The 14,835-nt window shown below is 34.4% G+C and overlaps 1 long non-coding RNA gene across 1 annotated transcript; it reads right to left on the reverse strand.

The window, feature by feature from the left end:
* Nucleotides 1-2,979: 2,979 nt before the first annotated feature.
* On the reverse strand, nt 2,980-6,273 carry LOC145629312 (uncharacterized). Its single transcript, XR_014111637.1, has 3 exons — nt 6,089-6,273; nt 5,914-5,953; nt 2,980-3,387 (listed from the first exon to the last, which is right to left on the reverse strand). It is a non-coding gene; the product is annotated as an uncharacterized LOC145629312 (long non-coding RNA).
* Between the last annotated feature and the right edge of the window lie 8,562 nt (nt 6,274-14,835).

Consider the following 14,835-nt stretch of genomic DNA (forward strand, 5'->3'; position numbering starts at 1 on the left):
ACACTTGTAATATTGGGGAGCAGAATTACCACAGGTTCTTACACATGCAGCATTCATCAGGGTTGTGGGATCTTGAGTAGAAAGTTGGTTGTTTCCATATTATTTATTTTGCAAAGTTTGAATTTATTTTAATTCGATTTTATTCGACACTATTTCTTTTGGGTTTGAATTTATTTGAACACTGAATTTAATCACTTACTACTTTTATTGGGTTTTGAATAAGGGCCTTAATGGTTCCAAGTTGTATGACTTAATTTGGTTTCATTCGTTGGTTTTGAAACTTATTTATAACTGATTTAGTTTTTCCGCTGCTATTTTCTAATAAAAGCCTTAACGTTTGAACACGTGGCGGTAGCACGCCAGTAATTCTCTTGAATATTGTTCAGGGTCCTCACATGTTTAAAGAGAGAATTATTGGGGTGTTACATGAGGTGGGGCTTAATGGTGATCATGTTTTAGTTGATTTAGGGCAAAGGTCATGTACTTGCTATCACTGGCAGTTGACTGGGATTCCTTGTGTGCATGCTTTTGCATGCATGATGGACAAGAGAGTAGACCCAGAAGATTTTGTGGATCATGCTTACAGCAGGGACACATACATGTTGGCTTATGAAGATGCAATTGAGCCTATGCCTGGTCCTAAGTACTGGGATCAGGTTCAACTAAGGGAACCTCACCCACCAGCAATAAGGGTTATGCCTGGTAGGCCCAAATCAAAGAAAAGGAAGTTAGAAAAGGGGGAGGGTTCATCCGGACCAATTGGCAAGCTTCCTAAAATGCCAAAACAACAGAACCCAAAAAAGCAAAAGCAATGCAAGAACTGTGGTCAATATGGCCATTATGCTAAGACATGTGGCAATGCAACTATCGTCATTACACCACCACCGCCTCCAATTGCCCCTTCGGAACCCAATAAGGGTGGCAGGCCTCCATTGCAAACTGCTTGGGTGAATGATCAGAGGAGGAAGAAAGAAAAGAGAGCTATTAGAGTGGTAAGAACTAATCTAAGTGTTAAATTAGACTCTTTGCCTTTGATTGCTTTTTGACGTAATTGATGAACTTTTGTTTTTTTTTTTTTTTAGCAGCAAGCTGAGGGTGCAGGGCCATCAAGCATTGCAAATAGGAAGTTTCCTCAAGAGAAAAGCCAACAAGTTGTCCAAGGTCATAACTGCAGTCAAGCTTCATCAACTACAACATCAGTTTCTACTAAAAAGCAAACAAAACCAAAGAGCAAGAAAAAATAGGCAGCATGTATTTGCATTGATAGTCTTTTGTGAACTTGTCTTTTGTGAACTTGTATTCTCTACACAAGTTAAAATAAGGGCATCTTTTGAAACATTGCAGCTAATAATGTGTAATAGGCCGTATAACATTTTGGTGATGATAATGAGCATGTTTTTGCAGACATATTGCTGATATATGTTGAAGACAACCAAATATTAATCATATGCTTGAAATTTCATTCATTCATTAATCAAAGTCTTACAATTGCAACTAAAAGATATCATCCTCATAAAGCTAATGTTAACTACTAGCCTAAACTTTGTTATGGATTACAAACATCCCTAAGAGCTCTCACCACAATGAGCAAAAAAAAAAAAAAAAAAAAAAAAAAAAAAAAAAAAAAAAAAAAAACAAATCAAATATGACAACTATGAAATTCACTCCAACAGGATGAATTTGTTGACCTGCAGTCTTGTTTTTCTTCCTGTCAGAACTCAAGCTTTGCATTTGAGTTTCATATTATCATTTTCATTCAATAGACACCTTCTTTTGCCAATAAGGTCCTCCACTTCTCTCTGCAATGAGCTTATTTCACCCTTCATTAGTTTCTTGTCCAAAAGAAGTTGGTTTGTTAATATCCTTCTGCCATACACTCTCATCTTCTTCATCCACCCACTCGAAGGCCTAGTGAAAGCCATATTACGCTGCAATTCATAGCAATTAGCTTAGATGTTGACTCAATTATGTTGTAATTAGCATACACAAACCATGGTATGTTCAATTTAGTTTACGATAAAAAAAAAAACCCAATTCAATTTACTTATGAACCATAGAATTTTTTATCCAACAAGTTTACTGTTATTTCACTCAATTATAATGTTAATTAACCATTTAAAGTCGTAAAACAAGTCAATTGCCCTAATTAATGGATTGCAGAACCCTTACTCTAGCATTCACGCACAATTGGGAAAAAATATAAAATTGTTAAAATGCAGAAATCAAACCTGATTCGTGCTTCAATTACCTTCAAATTTCAGTACTTCGCCTTCCAATTACCTGCGTATGACGATTTTAAGGTTTGATTTAAAGGATTTCAATTTTCAGATTTTTTGATTTTCAATTGGGAATTAATTGGATGTAGTTCGTGATTTTGTAGAACAAGTAGGATTTTTTATTTTTATTTTTTTTAAAAGGAGAAGAGTTCCTCTACAGCAAGCAACTTGACAGATATAGGCTTTGTTCAGGGCCCCACAAACGTCTACAGTTACAGAATACTAAAGTTGGTAGCAAAAGAAATTGAGTTTGAGTGGTAGTTAAATAATTTTATTTTTTTTTGTTCAGGTAGTTATTTTCAAAAGTAAGCATTTTAAAGGTAGTAAAATACAAAATTTCCTAATTTTAATTAGAGGTATAGAATATTTTTCATTTTTTTTTTTTCATTTGGATAACAAATGAACAAGAGAATTAGAGAGGAGAGAAGTGGAGGGATACAATTGTAAGAAAATTACCCTTTCTGAGACTCCAACTATGGAGAGATTTAAAGGGAAAACTCATCAATTTCCCCCTTTCTTTATCCAAACACACTGTTAATATAGATTCAAGATACAGACTTTAGTCATTTATCGGTTCTAATTTGCAGGCAAGTATGAATATATAATTATCTAGATTATTTCTGCTGGTAATCAAATATCGGACAGAGAAGAAAACACAGCCATGTTGTGTGTGTGTGTGTGTGAGAGAGAGAGAGCTTGATCATCATATAATCAAAATTGCATACATTACCCTGGTGAAATATACTCCAACCTACCCTAAACAAGATACAATCTTTGTAATAAACTCATGCTATAACGAATCTATACATTAAATCGGACCAAAGGACCCAAAAAAACTCTTAAGTAGAGCTGACTCTGCCCAATTTTGATGCTTCTAAAATTTGGCCAGAGCAAATGGCATATCGAGATGGCATGGATATTTCGAGATCACACTTTTGTGTATCTAGCAAGTTAGTCATACAGGGACTTCGCAGAATGAACTCTCACTCTCTTTGTTTCAAGCTTTGTAGCCTTTTCTGAGTGCTTCTCATCCTTTGCAATCGCTTTTGCAATAGCTTTTTTCTTTCTTAGATTCTTTGACCTCTTCATTTGTACCCCCTTCTTTACCTTCCTGTAATAAGGATAACAAAGATCAAAAGATATTAAAGTTAGGTCCTAGCAATGATATCTAAATACTGAAAGACAAGATGCTAGCCACACAAATACATGTAACAATCTTTTTCTCTCTCTCTCTCTCTCTCTTTTTTTTTTTTGGTTCCTAAATATAATATCTTCTCTCCATTTTGCACTGTTTTACTTTATCCTACGTGAGTCTAAAGAGTAAAGACTAAAGAGTATGCGGTATGATAATAGTGATATAGGATGCATTTGGTACACACAATTCCTAAAGATATTCTTAAATCATCAACTTTATACAAAGTTTAGCAATTCCAAAGGATACTACTTTTTGTTTACCAAAGCAACTATGTCAAGCAAATACGCCATTCCTAAAGATACAGCTCAATAGTCATATATAATGATACATACAACATCTAAAGTCGTATACAAAAATGGTCTCATAATTCAAGGCTTGTTGTAAGCCTACTTCTCTAGTTCCCCTGTTTCAGGAGCATTCCTAAGTTCTAAGGGATAGTAGATAGTAACTTTGTGATTGTTTATTGAAAGGAAAAAAGTCACAATGATGAATGCATAAGATACTATCCTAAATCATTAGCTACTTCCTATGTTTCTATAACATTGCAACGTTTATACTTTCAATAATATTCACACACTCTTCTTTAACCAAATATAGTGATTTGTACACAAGGGAAAATGTAGTCATGTAAAGTCTTGATAACTTAATCTCAATCCTCAGTATACGGTTTCACAACATCAGCTTTTTATAATCATTTACGTTTTTAATTAATTATATTTAAGGTTTAAAATGCTCTTTAGGAAACGTAATCCTCCCCCATGATGCAATATTAAAAGAACGGAGTAAGTAGACATTCAATCATGCAATTTCTAAAGATGCACCTGATTGAAAAGTTAATAAATTACTTCATGCTTGAAGTCCAGTGATTTAGTTCAGAAATCCTAGGTATTAGTTGCAATTCCTTAAGACACAACTTGAATCTCTAAAGCATCTCACTTAATTGGAAAATTAATAAACACGTCACATTTATTGTCATGCAATTATTAAAGGAATCAAACAAAATAAATCAGATTAAATCAAATAAGAAAAATAACAAGTCTAAGCTAACAGCTTGACGATTTAAAAACGGAAACACAAATTTTCCACTCCTTAGCTTAACTTGTTCATTTACTAAGTACATGAAAAACCTCTAAGCATATTATATTCATTTATTTAAAATACCTCCACGTCAAGCACTTAATTGTTTTCCCAGTCAACATTACGATGTGATTTTTTTTTTTATTATTTAAAAAAAAAATTAAGAAAGATCACTGCTCTTCTATTATAGAGGCGAAGTCTGATGACAAGTGCCAAGAAGAGTACAAGGAAATTGATCATAAAATAACAGGGGGATTCTTGAAGTCTTATTTCAAATCTTTAAATTGTAAGAAGGAATTCAAGGAAATAGGTCTCAAAATGACAAGGTTCTATCAAAGCGACCAAACAAAGGAAATCGGAGTACATATATTCAAGATTATCAAACATCAGAGTGATCACTCGTAACAAAACTGCCCCATACAGATATAAAAAACGCACATCAGTCATATTTATCTCTAAACCTCACTCAGAATATGGGAAAACTAGCTTCAATATGTATCCAAATCCAATAGCCATATGCATGCCAATGCACAATACAAAATTTTTTCATTATATATTGTTCCTGCTTTTCTTTCAGTATTTTTAAATGTTATTCCTGTTTAGAACCTTTATCATTATAAGGTCCATAATTATTCACCAACCCCAAATATTACACCTAATGGATTCTACTTACACACAAACTATGTCTACCAGTTGTTTAACAGTATTCATTAATTATCCTCAAATGCTCCAGTAGGTAATACAAACCCCCCATTAACTCCTCTCACACACTTTTTAAAATATTATGTACCCCCCTTTTCCTTGGTTTATCCCCATATTCTAACGAGGAATGACAAAATGAAACGGCAAGAGTACAATATAGTTGGCCATTTGGACCTAGAAAGTCCTTTAAGCAAGTATCTCCCATACATTTGATAATGAACTACTTATCAACCTAAATACAATAGTCACGTAAACTATTATGGGATATCCGACAGACATTAACACCTTCTCTCAATCCCAAAACAGGAGTAGCTATGATCAAATTGCCAAGACAACCCCACTTACAACAGAGAAGTGAGCTTTAAAATTACACAACTTTCACAATTCACAAAAGACATTGGTTTAATAGGCGCTAAATCCTAAAATTAAAATTAGTCCATCCGCGGAAAATTCAATTAATCAACGATACTCCAATCAAACCTTAAATTCATTGCTACCAATACAATTTACAGGCTTTTTTCACCTAAAGTATCAATTTCTACTACTCTGATTCAATAATTTCAACTTAGTACTGCATAGTTCACATGAAATCGTGATTATGTAAGCAGAAATATTCAACAATTTTGACATATAAAAATATTAAAAATAAAATAAAAATTGAACCTGGTAAGAGAATTGGCTGCTGACTCCGAAGTATCCATTGCTGCCAAAAATTAAAATCCAAATTAAATGATTAATAAATTAATGATTTACAAACCCAAATAAATTACAGAGTACTGTAAAATTAAGCTGAGTTCCAAATAAAAAAAATTTAAAAAAAAAAAGATGAAAGATGAACCTTGAGGCAAATCGGTAACGGTGACCTCGGAGGTATCCATAGGAGCTTTATCGGAATTCGTCTTCTTGTTTCTGTTCTTCGCCATTGTTGTCTGCTTTGCGAAATTGGGGAGAAAATTGAAGAAGGCAGAACCCTAAAAGAGAAGAAATCGAAGATTTTAAAAGAGGGTTTTTGATTAAGTTTGTAAGGCGGGTATTGGGCGGGTAGTAATTTGAATATGGGCATTTATTTTGGTTTCTTGTTAGTCTGGGCTTATGCATAATACTCAATTTTAGGTCCATTTATTTCTGCCAAGGATCCAACTTGAACCGAATCCAAATACCTAAACATAAGTTCATAACGAAAAAACATTTTTGTGTGATTCATATGAATATATGATCATGAATCATATGATACATTCACTCCCAATATTAGTAATTAAACCACATGTAATGTAAGTCATTGTTTAATGAGAAGAAAAATAATTATTCCGTACAACGTAGGTGCAAAAAATAACGCAAATTAATAAATACAACCTAGCACGATTGGGTTACTCTTGCTGACGTATTAAGTCAGCTGGCTCTGTTATCAAGTGGGTAATGTTTGGAATTGGCCAACAATTGATCTTAATATCATGTTATGTCAAACCCGTGCCAATCTTTCTTAAATGGTGTTCTTGCACGACCCCACCTATATATTGTGTTGTGACAGGTTGTGCTATGCTAGTGAACCTCCTTAATGAATTATAAAGTAGCAAGCATTTGGTCATGCCCATGTTAGGCTCTTGCCAAATTTTGAGATTGATATCCATTAGTCCATACATTACCCATAACCCATTGCATTGACATGTCTCTTGTGCTAGTCGGGTTGATGACAAAATTGCGTAGTATATGTCTAGCCATTTCGTGTTGGTCGGATTGATCTTCATGCCTGCAACTCTACAAGGTCTATTTCCAATTTTATTAATGAAATATTCCAATGTCTTTTCATTTACAATGTATTATTATAGTGACGTAATCTGATCCTAACTCCTTATGATTGAAGGTTTATCATACTTTCAACTAACTACCCTATATAGGATTGTGTGTATAAATATTTCCATGATTCCGTCCCCTCTCTAACCAATTACAAATTAGATCTTACCAAAGTTTAATTTATTCTTGAAATACGTGACAATAATTTTCAAATATCTCAATCACGGAGCATGACTTTAAGACAATGAGTGATTAACTAAACTGATTGGTGAATATATGAATGAAATCAGCCATGCAAATCCAAGTATCCAACAACAAATAAGATCCAGGCAAAAAAACTTTGGCATAAAACATTCCATCATGGATACGCACGTAGAAATCTTTCCAAAAGGAGAAGTACATTTTAGGATAGACAAAATTTAGAGGGGTCAAATGCTCATGGTTTGTCTTGCTTTTTCCAAACGAAATAAAGCTTGATTTTACTGCAAAATTTAGTACTATATGCATGTCTATTGCACGCATCTATACTCTACCATTTGCTAGATCCATCTAAGAAGTTCAAGTGAGCCTACGTGGGTACCATGATTGATTATTATCATAAGTAGTCACAACTAGCTTAGTAATATTATTATTATTATTATAGGAATGTTTAATTAGTCTTTAATCTCTCAATTTGGTACCTTTAATTTCATTTATTTATATACTTCTCCCTCTTTTTTGAAATATTAAAATAGGGAAGAAGAGATAATTATGTTAAGTGGTGTAAAGGAACCTTAGCTTACTTTTGATTAATAACATCTTCAGGAGCCCATAACTCGAAAATTTTGAAAGACCATTTAAACTATCCTTTTCCTAGCTATATTTCCCTTGATTAAGGAAAAATAAGTTTAGTTAAGTCAGTTAATAAATCCAAATTATAAAACGTAATTCTGGATTTCAACCATAAGCTTTGAGGACCACTAAGTTTGAATGAGTTCAGTCTAAGGTCAAAACTTGGCTTATTTTCATAAAATAACCAAATATATGTTTGAACACTATTAGACTTTGTTTATTTTGTTAACTTTATTCTCACTTATATTTAAGAAATTAAGTAAGTATAAGGACTATAAGATCCAAAAAAAAAAACAAAATAACTTAGGAAGTTCTTATATAGATTAATAATTAAGGAATGCCAAAATTCAATTTACAAAATAAAATAATTTTAGTATGAAGTAATTTTAGATAGATGGAGTATGATAAAATGTCGCAATTCGTATATTAATCCAATTGATGTGGATAATTAAGTTGGATAACGATACTCCATTGAGTGTCCCTAGCATTCTAATCAAACTAGCAACAAACTTCACTAACTAGCAATCAGCAATAGATAAAAAGCAGATTTGAATAGAAAAAAAGACAAGTAAAAGGGTTTTGGTAATTTTAGGTGGGCTTTATGGCAACTTTAAGTTGACTTATATGCATGTCATTGATTGATTAATTCATTTATACAATTAAATAATGTTGTTAATTAGTTCACTATTTTTTTTTTCATTTACATTTGAGCTTAGTGCTAAACTGCTAATTGATTGGCTTTAATTAATTTCTGCCTCAACTACCGTACGAGGGGCCATGCACCCGTTTATTGGGAAGCTTTTTAACGATCTTGGTTGGCTTTATTTGGGTGTTAAATAGTCATTATTCATCAGTCATCACCAACTTTTGTTTTAGTTGAAGACATGCAAGAAATGTTTGAAAAAACTATTTTCATGACTATTAATAAGCTCCATAAGTCCATAACTATCCGTTATATCCAATTTCAAATTTTAAAAAATAAATAAATAATAATAATAATAATAATAATAATAATAATAATAATAATAATATATCCTTAATTATCAACTTCTTCTTGCATGATATGATTTATCGAAAAAGGATATCAGACAATACAAATCATGTTGGGGATGAATTTATCAACTTAGAGTAGCATTGAGGTTTCACCGATAGTTTCTATTCAGAACGAAATCATGAGCGAAGCCTAGTTTTTGGCATGATGGATTTTCATTTGCCTAAAGGAATCAAGATGGATTTTGGCATGATGTTGACAGCAGATCCACCATCAACTAAAATATGACTCACTTTTTGTTCACGGATGTACCCTAACACAAACAAGGGTCTATTGTGGGGTTTTGACCCCATCAACAAATCATCATCTGTGAACGCCAAGGCTGCGTTGCACGACACACATTTCGTGGCATCTTCCGCAAGTTTTCCAGCATTTTTCACCTTATCGGCATACAACTCTGGGTGTTGAAGTGCAAGAGATAACTGTTGACACATTTCTTTAGGCAAATGAAAAATTTGCCTCCATCCCATGCGTGAAGGAAGAGCATCCAAGACAATAGATATTTTTGGATTTACTATCACCTCGGATTGTTGTACAACTGATTTTGTTGATGTATCATCATCAACTTGTTCCTCCTCACTTTCCACAAAGGAAACCATATTCGCCGTACACCACAGTAAAGTAGTCTTCCGGGAAATATTCCTCCAAAGTTACAGGAGACAACGGCTCTTGCTCAAGCAAATCAATAGGGAGGACCTTTTGCTTGCTGGCCTTTTTTGCTTTCTTTTTACCCTTTGAATGCTTGAATTTCCTCTTCTTTTGTTGCTTTCTTTTGCGATGAAAAGGTTGTGGTTTAGGATTATGCACTTGTTTCCTTGGCCTTCTCCTTGTCACCAATGTCCACCCTTCGTCATCATCTTCATCTCGGGAGTTAACATGTGTTTGGTGTTCAACCTGAGATGAGACTTCGTGTTGAATAGGTTGACTCTCAACAAGTACGATCACAGGCTCCAAACTTCCAAATTGTAAAGTTTGAGCCTAAAATGATGGTTCAGTAGCTATCGAGGCATGATTTGATGTCACTGGCTCGTCGACATCTAGCTTGATTGTCCCATCCTTTGCCAATTGCATAATTTTCTCCTTAAGTGTTATACACTTTTCAATCGGATGACTGATCAACCTATGATATGGACAATAATTGGGATCGGATGTCTTGTTCATCTGCTCAGGGCGCTTTGACTCAGGCAACTCGATGATTTTGTTTTCCAGCAATTTGTCTAACATGCCAGACAAGTCAGAGTCTAGGAAAGGGTACTTCTTAGCTTGAAGCTCTTTCAAAGTGGGTTTATCTTTCTTGACAAATCTCGAAGATGAACCCTTACTTTCTTCTTTCTTCTTCCCTGAAATTTTGATGGGTGCAGAAGAAGTAGTCACAGACAACGTCTCCTTAGTTGAACTTTTGGAGGACTTGTCATTTTTATAATACTCCTTTTTTTCTTTCCTGGCTTCTGAAGCAAGCCCCTTTTTCTTCCTGTTGTAGGTGATCGAGAGTTCCATGTCATGAGCTCTCGTCGCCAACTCTTGAAAAGATCTTGGTTTGATACCCTTTAGGATGTAATATAGTTCCCAACTCATCCCATTAATGCACATTTCTATGGCAGAAGTTTCAGTGAGTCGGTCCTTACATTCCAAACTTAGAGCGCGCCAGCGGTTGATGTAATCAATGACTGGCTCTTCATCCCACTGCGTAGTTTGAGTTAGCTCAGTCATGCTAACGACACGCTCAATCAGTGTTGAAAAATCGCCCCAAAAACTCCATTTCCATTTGATCCCAACTGTCAATGGACTCGGCCTCTAAATTAGTGTACCAGTCAAAAGCGGTTCCCTTAAGAGAACGAACAAATTGTTTAACAAGCAAGTCACCTTGGCACCACCATTGCTGCACATCTATATGAAGTGTGCAACATGTTGTTTTGGGTTACCCTTTCCATCAAAGAGTTGAAATTTTGGAGGTTGTCCAAACGACATTTTCAGCTCATCTATCCTCCTGGTGTAAGGCTTCACATAACGTCGGCTATTATATGAACCTCCCCCTCCAAGTTGGCTCTTGACAACATTGACTATCATAGCTTGAACTTGTTCAGCAGTGATTAAATTTTGTGCCCCATTTGACTTTAATTCTGCCTATTTAATGCTACCATCTGAGTTGTCATCGCTCTCAGTCTCAATCGTTTTTTTCTCAAGTTTCTTTGTCAAAGCGGCAATTTGTTCATTTTGCTGTTTGATTTGAGCATCTTTTTCCTCCCCATCTTTCTTCAGCTGTTCAAGGGTACTGCTCATTTCAGCCAGTTGTTGTTCGACCGTCTTAGTGTGCGTCACCATAACAACAACAAAAGTAGGTTCAGGTGAACTCACACTAAACTCATTCTCATGTCCTTTATAAGAGTGATCGAAGGATGAGTTTGTATGGATGACAGGCTCTAATGAACCAAACAAAAGACTCTCATGTGGTTCATGAGTGGAGTACGTGAGAGACCTCACAAAAGCAGCAAGACGAGCGCGACTTTTTAGTGCTTTGGTTGGGATTGACGCGGCACGCAAGCTTCTTGCGGCGGAGTCAACAACAGCTTGCTTCATCCCTCTAGTAACGATGCCCTCATCAGTTTGGTTGTTAAGCATTTCAGCCAACTCAGCAGCCCTTTGTTGAGCTGTAGCAGAGATCCTTTTGACGACAGGGGTCTTTGAGGCCATTTCAAGTTTTTTTTTTTAACGTGCAGAAACAGAGATGAGAGGCAGAGATAGTCCCATCGAGCGTGCCAAAAATTTGTTTACACAAATTTCGAGTCTAAATAAATAAAGATGGGAAATAAAGTAACAAATGAATTTATATTAATATATGAATTTTGGGTACAATCTCTGTATAAAAGTTTATAATAAAATAAACTAAGTCCTCTGATTCTGTTCCGCAGCTTGACGATGACACGTGTGTGACACCTGTAGGTTGACGTTTGATAACGTCGACTTGAGTTTGAATGCAGGGTGACGTTTGATGATGTCAACCTGTATTCAAGGGTTTTGTTTGAATACACCTGAATGAGGGCTTTGAAGCTTAGTCCCGTTCAAATGTGTTTGAGTGTATCTGAACAAGTCGGCACGAGTTTGATATGCTTGTTGACTTACTTCAGAGATAATTCCGTTTGACTTTTATGAGCTCTTGGAATGATGATTTCTGGATCCCCTTAACTGATGGAGGAATGGTGTATTTATAGGAGATGAGAACCCCTTAAGTGGACTTAGTAGGTTTGGGCCTGGCCCATTTTATGACTTAAAAGTCTTTTAACTTGGTCCGTTTAATTTATTTTATAAACCGAATTTTATTTAATTAATTCAGATTATTTATTTAGGTGGGCCAAAATTAATTAAAATGGATCATTCATATGATTTTAACCCAAATTAATTTATTTAATTTAATGTATGACACTCATAAAATTTCCGTGTCTACAAAGGCCTAATAGCCTAAGAGGGCCATGCGCCCATGGCCCTTGTGGTGTTTTGCCTTACTAGTACGTGCTTCGCTCTACTTGAGCTTATTGAAATGGCATGTATGGATGCATATTAGACCGCCCCCTCCTCAATTGCGCTTATTAGACTAGCTTGCTGACCACCCTCTTCATCAGATCATCAAGTCTGGCTTGCTTCGCCCTAAACAAAATATATATCATTTCTTGTGTACAAATAGGTAAATTATATTGATCACTACAGTAACGTTATCTACATGTACTATAAAATATAAGAGCACAATTTAATAATTTGTGCTTCGTATATAAAAAAAATAGCTAAATGTGTGAAAGACATAGCACAAATATCATTGTAATTTGAGGCTCAAGCAAGAATTAAGAACGATTTTAATCTAGGTGATGTAGCCTTAACTTAACTCTTGATTAAAAAATGAAATGTGATCCTTAGTATATAATTTGATGAGTAAAACTAGTCAAAATAGTAATGAATTAGCAAAAACATAGATTTGCTTGGGACCAATTAAGATCAAGAATCCTATATAATTCTAGCCGTGAGATGAACTTACAAGTGTAAGACCAAATCAGTGCCGCTCAAGAGCTTCACCATCAATCTATCATCATCTACTTGTACCTTTTTTTTTTTTTTTTGGGTTATTTTTTAGTATTAGTAATAATTTTAAATTATATTAATGGCATAGAAAAAAAGAAGAAATTGTTTCATTCGGCTTCAACATGGGGACGTATAATTGGACACCTCTCTAGATTAGTGAACACCACTAAGTGCATATAACCGTTCAATTTATATGAGGCTTAAAATTTAACAGAAGTATTCACAATTTTATAATAAGATAACATTATTATAGTTTTTATTTTATCATATTTAAATTGATAATAATACAATAATATATAAAAATTGAAAAGGAGAGATTAAAGAGTTATGCATTGGTACGTACCTTAACGATTTTGTTGGTGAATGTGATGGACCACTAATGGGGATCTATATCAGACACTAGTTCATATATGAGGCATACATCAAATTATACTTTATCCAAATTTTTTTTATTTGTATTATCTTAATTGTAGTAGTAATTGTCATTCAATTTGTCCAAATCTTAATTAATGGTAGTTCTAGCTTCCCCCCAAAAAAAAAAATAAAGAAGTAATTGTCATTGAGTAAAACTGAACAAATCTTGACTTCAATGATAAACACTCATACATATTAATTAATTTGTTACTCCCTCCGTCCCTAAATTACATTCCTCTTTCTAGCATTTATTCCTCACATAATAGAGAGAAAGAGGAATGTAATTTAGGGACGGAGGGAGTAATTGTTACAAAGGTGAAAACAGTTCAAGCCAACCTTGAATCTCAACTCACACTAACTCAAATTCGAGCTTATGCTTGACTTGGTATTAGATTTCATTTGAGTTTTCATCGAGTTTTACAAGTGAGTTCAAATAGCTCAAATTTGGTTCAAGCTAAGAGCACTAATCCATAAATTATTATTTCAAGTTAAGATAATAAAGCCTAACCTAATTACCATATACAAAGTATTTACAAAAAAATAATCATAAGTATTGTCTTTTTTACTAAGAAAAACACTTATATGTAGTAAAGATGTTTGTAGGTCGTGATTCTTGCCAAGCCCACATGCTTTAGGGTTAGATAGGTCCAACCTTTGCTCGACCGATAATTACATGTTATGCTAGGACATTTCAAAATTTTCAAAAGGTCAATCTATGCACAGGCCCTATCCAAGTGTCATTATGTCAAGTCATGTCATGTTTGCGTGCTTAAGCCAAATTTCATTGACTTAATGTGTTTTTTTGTGTTTTATAGTGCTTCTTCCATATACCGAACATAAATGATAATTAACGTGTTATGTCGTGCCTACATCTTATTCGTACGGTTTCGTGCTTGGACGGGTTCAGCCCTATGCCATCTCTCAATTATGCATAGTATTTTCATGATGATTTTACCAATCTAAGAGTATAGTACTCCGTAATTGGTAATAAGAAAACCGTAGAAAGAGAGAGAGAGGGACAAGGGGACAAGAAGGCTGATAAATTCATGTGGCCTTTCCTTAAAGAGGACTCCCTAACAATAACATTCCCTTGTCTTAGCTTGGTTTATTTTTAAAAGTAGTGTTGTAGCATCGCTATAGTATAAAGGCGTAGGGGCTCCCTTAAATATATGGTGCTATGGATAATCATTGGGTTCGGTCCATACTACCAGTCACGCATGTGATTTGTGATCATCATATCTACTCAGATTTCATGCTTCTTTATGCACATTACGTATACATTAGTAGTATAGTTTATAATAATTCAACTTTTGGTTAAAAAATAATGTGGCTTGTGAAGAGGTTGATTATTACTCTTACTACCTTTCTAACACTCTAGATGAGACTATGAGAGGTCACATAGTTTATGTTAATCGGCCGCAATATTTGTA

Source organism: Chenopodium album, chromosome 4 (genome assembly GCF_948465745.1).
Source record: "Chenopodium album chromosome 4, dcCheAlbu1.1, whole genome shotgun sequence".
NCBI classification, from domain to species: Eukaryota; Viridiplantae; Streptophyta; class Magnoliopsida; order Caryophyllales; family Amaranthaceae; genus Chenopodium; species Chenopodium album.